Source organism: Castor canadensis, chromosome 10 (assembly GCF_047511655.1).
Source record: "Castor canadensis chromosome 10, mCasCan1.hap1v2, whole genome shotgun sequence".
NCBI classification, from domain to species: Eukaryota; Metazoa; Chordata; class Mammalia; order Rodentia; family Castoridae; genus Castor; species Castor canadensis.
In genome coordinates, this window is record NC_133395.1 from 144908177 (window position 1) to 144915393 (window position 7217).

Below are 7217 nucleotides of genomic sequence, written 5' to 3' on the forward strand. Positions count from 1 at the left end.
CAGAGTCCAAGGCCTAGGGCCAAACCTCAGCCCAAAATTTCCGAGGCTGCATCCAGATGTCAGATCAAGGGCAATCAGAAAAGGAGCTTTTTCTGCAGCTACAAGGAGTTTGGGGCTATTTCTGGGCTTTCTCTTCTGCCTCTAAGACCTGAATGGGGCAAGATATTGCCTATGAAGTATATAGATATGGGTGTTCCCTTCTGACTGTGTGGAGCTTAGAAACCAGCCAGCCCTGGCCCACTTTGCTGCTGTCTTCACAGCCCCTCCCTGGGCCAGGGGCTTCAGGCTGGAGTCTGAAGCACAGAGGCCTGCAACTGCCATGCCACTGATTGTGACATCAATGGCTTGTGATGGTGCAATGAGCCTGTGGGCCCTGCCTGCACACAGCCATAGAGCTGTGGCTCTCTTGCTGGCATGGCAGCCAGAACCATGGCCAGTGGCAGCCCCTCTGGCATCACATAATAGGCCAGCCACAGGTTGGCTTACAGCTCCAATCCTCCGTTCCCTCCTGGCACACTTCTGGGTTTGGGCCTCTCCATCTGCCTGAGACTTCCAGAGTGCTGTAGCCAGGGCCCGGCCTGGGGGTGCAGCAGCGTTCCTGTTTGTATCTTCCTGAGCCAGAGCCGTTCCAGAGCTCTGTGACCCAAGCCCTAATCATCATCACGGTCAGGATTTGGGTGAGCTCCAGTAGCCTGTGTGACTGAGAAGGACAACCCCAAGTCAGATAAGAAAGCAGCAATACGATGGTGGTGGAGATGACCCAGGATAGGTGGGCACGGGGTCCTGGGCTCCCCGGACTCTGCATTGTCCCCTGCCCTAGAGGAAGCAGATTCTGCTAAGTCAGTTTGCAGGGCCATTCCTGGCTTGGAGGGTGGGAAGGCAGATGGGGTGGCCATGAGGGACTGCTGGGTTCCCATGGCAGTGCTGCTTCCTTGGTCATCCAAGACTGCCAGAGGCCAGGTTGCCCAGCAGTAGGATCACTGAGTATCTACTCTGAACTACACCTCCTCCACAGCTTTTCCCCCCGAGTGGATGCAGGGAGAGCATTTGACCTCTTTTCTTTCCCTGAAAAATGGAAGTGATGACAATATGTTCTCCATCAGCAGAGAAAAAGTAAATGAGGTTGTGCCCAGAGCTTAGCAGGCATGGCTTGCCACCATCACTCCTGCTGCACTCTGTTAGCCTTCTCTTGTCTTTTAGACATGGCTGAGAGGGCCACAGACTGACTCCCTCCAAGATGGAATCAAGAGCCCACAAGAAATCTCACCTTAATAAGAAACACAGGATCAAGACCCAGGAGAGATTTGCCAAGAAGTTTCCATACAGGTACAGACCCCTAAGACCAAACCCTCTGCCACCCAAGTCCAAGATCCCTAGGACACAGAATGTTCTGAGGAGCTGGAGCACAGAGGGCATCTCTGCTTCACAGAGACCTGAAAAACCTTTTGCTGTGCTCCACAACCCGAGCTGAGGAGCCTCTGGACAGGAGTCATTTGGGTTAGTATTTGTAGAGTACACCGATCAGTGCCTGGCAGATGGAAAGCTCCTGACAAGTGACAACTTCTTCAGATGTCTGGAGGCGCAGGCCACCTCAACACTCAAATGTCCCTTGTAGGTTCTCCTGGCTGACAGAGCCCAGCCCAGAAGTCCTGCATCCCTGGGAGGTCATGAACAATTCAGCAAAGGACCAGCTGCCTCTGCAGAAGAAGTTGGTGCCAACGAGGTCCATCCCAGTCCCAGGGTAAGTCCCTGCACTGGGCCACCCTTGATGACCACAGACACACCAACGCACATTTCCACAGACGCACAAACACACATAGTGGGAACAGTACACTCTTGGAAAGATCCACCCACAGAAAAGAGACATGCTGATGCGTGCTCCCCTGAGGGACCCTCCACCCCAGCTTGAACACCCCTACCCACCACTCTGCCCCGCCTCTCCCTCCAACCCCAGTTAATGCTGGCATGGTAGGGACCTCTGGGCCAAGGGCAGAGTCCTCTCTGACTGACCCATGGCTGTTGTCCAGCCCCTGCATGTCAGCCCTGTTCAATCACCAGGGTGCACACCTACACCCCAGAGAAGACACCCAAAGAGACAATAGGACACACACACAAACCACCACCACCACCACGACCACCGGCCCTAGCCTCTGTCCCCAGGCCTCACTACTCCTGCCCCACTAGCCTGCAGGGGCATCAGATCCTCCAGACTTCTGAGGCTAGGGTCAGAGAGCTCAGATGTCCCTAGGTCTCAGATTCCACTTGGGCAAAATGGGAGCAGTTTAGAGCCATATGACTGTTGGAGTCCAGCCCAGTTGTGTTGGAATGAGGCAGGGAGGCTGAGGTTGAGCTCCCACACACCTTGAGCTATGTATAGGCAAGTCCTTGGCAGGGAATGTGGTCAAGTCTCCTATCCCCAGGTGTAAGGACATTGTGTAGTCCCACCGTGGCAGGAAGGGTAAAGTCTGGGGATAGTCCTCCAGAATGGCAACACTATACAGAGAAAAGACTGAACCCAAGCAGTTGAAATAAGTGTCAGGGAGTCCCAGAGGCTGTGGTCAGCAATGAGGCCAGGCCAAGAGAGTCAGCCAAGAACAAGGCAGTATTGAGTGGTCACAATAGGGGACTACTGTCTCGTTCCAGCTGGAGGAGCAGGTAGGCCACAGGAGCTAAGAAATGACTGGGGATGGATGGGCCCTGGCAGACCACAGCAGATCAACAGGCAAGAGAAACCCTAGCCAGACCTCTGGCTCTAACTTCTGCCAGGGCCTCTCATTGTGAGCTTGGTCCATAGAGGCCAGCCATGGGGCCCAGAACATACAGGGAAGGATAGGAAGTGCATGGGGTTGGAAGGAGGGGCAGGACCTTGTAGCAGGAGATTCTCGGAGCAGAAGCCACATCTGCAAATGCCCTGAGAGGAAGAGGATAAGGTCCTACCTAGAGGATCTGAAGGGCAGCTTTTCAGGATGACTAAGAGATGGACCTGAGTGTGTCTCCAAAGGTACTAAATACCAACCTTCACCTGTATTTAACTGTTAGAGAAGATGACCTAAAAGGAAAAGGGGTGCTGGGCAGGCTCTGGGAGGAAAAACAGGGTGGTCTTGGGGGGAGGTGGGAGAGGAAGGTAGAAAGAGAGACACAGGCTGTCTCAATGGGAAGTGGGAGGGGAAAGTGAGAGGAGGTAATTTCAGTGGGAGGTGGGAGGAGGTGGTCTCAGTGGGAGGTGGAAGGGGAAGGTGGGAGGGGTGGTCTCAGGTAGCCTCAGCAGACACCTTAGGGTGACTTAAGAGCTGTGCCTCCCAGAAGGCACTGAAGTGTGGCTCACTGAGTGGATATAGGACTCAGGATGTGCCTAGTCCTGCCCACAGGGCACAGGAGGCATTAGGAACCTGCTGGGTTCCAGCTTGGATATAGGTGGCTGGGGGAGCCAGTGATAAGATGTTCAGGGCTGGACAGCAAAGGTCCCAGATAGGAGGAGCCAAGACCCAGACAGCTAGGAGATGATCTGGCTGAAGCCCTCCCAGATGTGACTGTCTGCCTGGTCTGGACCACACTGGCTGGCTACAACCAGCAGGGCTCCTGAAGGTCAGATGTGGCACTGTGTGGCTTCTCTAGGTTTGGAGCTCCAAGTTTTATACCACCCAGCTTCTGCCAGCCGACCCCACTCTTCCTTTGGGAACTCAAGTTACTGAACCTCCGCTTCCTCAAGCCAGACCTCCCCTGGACAAGTGAGGTCACGGAGTCAACCAAGGGTATCTCCTAGAACCCCCTCCCTCTTGGCCACTGTTTCTGAACAGTGACCACAGATACTTGAGTGAGGAGAGCAGTCTTTGTGGCCACCAAGCCCCAGGAGCTATCTGTCTCCCCAGAGGCCACAACATGAAAATAAACTTCCCAGGTTCTGATTCCATTTCCACATGGACTAGTTACTTTGCCTGTCTGAGCCTCTAATGTCTCATCTGTAAAATTAATGTGATATTTGATCTCGTAGCATGGGTGTGAAGATTAAAAGAGGGACTGTCACTTTCAGAACTTTATCCAAACATACCCACATATGCAAGTCAAGACATTGGGTCATTCCAGTACCATTGAAAATAGGAAGAGACTGGGAACCACCAGAATCCCTACTAGGAGGGAATCATTGATGCTCACAGCTACACCTGGAACACTAGACTGCCATTAAAATGAAGAAACAACTCTGTATATATTAATCTGGAGTGATCTATAAGGTATATTAACATACTTTTAGAAGCACAGCAGAAGTGTCTAACAAGCTACCATCATGTGTATATTACAGACTGGTTGTGTGTGTGTGTGTGTGTGTGTGTGTGTGTGCATGCATGTGCGCGTGCTAGCAATCACTGCCTTTGGGGAGGAGAACTGGAGAAGCTGGGGACAGCACTGGGAGGGAGGCATCTCCTTTTTCTAAAGTTTTCACACATGAACCTAATACCACATCATTCTTATATTGCACATGCAGTAACTTGAGAAGTAGCATATAAGGGAAACAGGTGTACTCACAGCCTTTAACAAATCAGGGGCTGGGGAAATCCCTTTGGAGACCATAATAGCAGTACTGTGCACCCAGATGCCTGCTGAAGATTTAAGGGCTTCCTTCCCCACCCCATTGTACAGACAGTTATCTTGCAGTCTTTGGCAGTGTAACTAAAATCAGGGACACTAACTGTAGCTGTCTCCCTGGAGGAGGGGTATGGGGACTACACTCAGCTAGGTGAGCAAGTAGCCTTTTAGCCCCACAAAGGAGATGGAATGAGAACCCTTGTGATTAGAGGGTTGAAGTGGAGGTGGCTTCCTAGACTGCAGAAGGCTGATCCTGGAATCAGGTCTGCTGGGCGTCTAGGGAAGGGCACAGACGAATGCTACTGCAAGGCACCACAGGCTTCAGGTGCTCCCACCCTAGGTAGGGAGCAGGCTGAGGGATCAAGCAGGGGTGCGCCCAGTGTTTTAGGGTGGAGTCCAGCTTCCAACACCAGCCTCACGCTTGCAGGAAGCAGAATGCCTGAGGGTTCCCTCCTCTTGGGGCTGAGGCTGGGGCCCCACTAATCTCCATCTGGACAGCATGTGTCTCCAGGAGGTTTTCTCCAGTGTTCAAAAGCTATGTATAATTTCTATACGCAAAATACCATGATGTGTGTGCTGTGACTGGGTGTGTTGAAGGTCCCATCTGGTGGCACTATTTGGGGAGGTGTAGAAACTTAAGAGTTGGTGGGGTCTACTAGAGGAAGTAGGTTACTGGGGCTGTGTATTGCCCCGGCCCCTTGCTCTCTCTCTCACTCTCTGCTTCCTGTCTACCATGGCTGAGCAGTTCTGCTCCACGACATTCCCACCACCACAGGATACCGTTTTGCCTCAGGCACCGAGCCATGGAGCCAGCCACTCATAGACTGAAACCTTTGAAACTGTGAACCTAAAGTCTTTCCTATAAGTTGTTCTACTCAGGTATTTTGTTGAAGGGATGAAAAACTGACTAAGAATGCATGTCTTTGATACAGCTTAACAATGAAGGACACATAGCCAGCCATGACACCTGACTGTGATCTCCTCCCCTACCCCAGGTGACCACATCTCTAACCTCTCTTTAAAAAAATAACATCTCAAAATAATACAGAGTTTGGGGAAGGAAGGAAAGAAAAAGGGGATAGAACGTCAACAATTTCATAAAACATAACATCTGTGAAGGTAGAGGATATAAGGCTTTGTACTGAAAGCTGTTGGAAAGTGGGGGTAGGAGGGAAGGGGCAAGGGAGAATGATGAACAGCCATAGTAAAGTATACTCCCAATGGGGATACATTGAGAAACCCCCTTGAGCCTTGACTTAGATACTAATAATGAAAGACGGGACTGTAAAATTGGTAGTGTGGAAGGGGGTACTTGTGGGAGGGGAGAGGGTAAATGAAGGAGATTAAGTGAGGGAATATGGTTGATGGACCTCATTTACCTATATGAACTAGAACAATGAAATCTCTTGCAATGGCTTTAAGTGAGGCAGGAAGGATGTTGAGGGGGAGAGATGGTGGGGGTGATCTAACCAATGTACAATGTGAGCCTATGTGGAATTGTCACAATGAATTCCCCCTGCACAACAAATACATCTGAATTAAAAAAAAATTTAGAAACCAAAAAGGAAATAACACAGAGTTTGATTTTTTTTTATTATATAAGATCGTGTCATACTCCATACATCTTTTTTCCCTCAACAACACGTGTCTAGGAGAGTCTGGGAGGACACACATCATTGCACTTCATTTGCTTTTCACTGGATGAAATCCACAACTTGTCAATTCTCCTCTCACTGCGTATTCAGGTTGTTTCCACTTTTTGCTAGTGTGAATGTCACTGCTCTGAGCATTCCCACCTCCCACACATGGGGCACCTTGCCCTCCCACCAGAAGAACTGCTGGTCAGACGCTCAGTCTGCCTTTACCAGCTAGATCCAGGCTGCTTCCACAAGCAGAGAAGTGAATGCAAGTTCCTTCCCATCCACACCTGGGCTACACTTGACGTGGCCCCAGAGAGGTCAGGGAACGCAGCAGAAGAGGCCACCACCTGTTCTTCCAGCACAGAGGCAAAGTCAGTTTACAGAAAAAGTTCATACTGGTTACCTAAATCCAGAGTCAGCCAGAAAAACGTGCACAAAACATCAGCCATCATAATTCCTCTCCTGGGATGCTCAAAGGATACAAAAGAAGTAAGGAAACACTTGCTGATCCTGACTTCTGTGGAGTGTTTTTTGTGTGTACCTTGTACCCTCAAAGAAGAAAACCAACTCATCGGGAAGTCATGCATGGCCAAATTCCTTACAGCCAGGTGGGGAGCAGCTTGGGATGGTTTACAATATTCTCTGTGCAGATGATTCTGTAAACATTCAGAACGATTGTGCACCATCCCAGATGGGCAGGGGGGCATTGCCTGCCATCTAGTTGAGGCCATTTGGATCTTGCTTTGCTCTCCTGCTGTGAGCACACCTACAGTGAAGCTTGTATCAGCAGGTGGGAAGGAGGCACATTAGACACTTCACCTTCCATCAGACATAGTAGGTCTGCTCCCAAGGGGTGCCACCCCTGCACATCCCTGCTGTGTGTTCAGACTAAGAGGCCAAGTGGTTGGAGGGAGCTCTCAGCAGGTGGTGGGTTCTGGGGTGCTCGTGAACACCCTATCCAGAACTGGTGACTGCTAAGGGCTGCAAGTCAAGGGT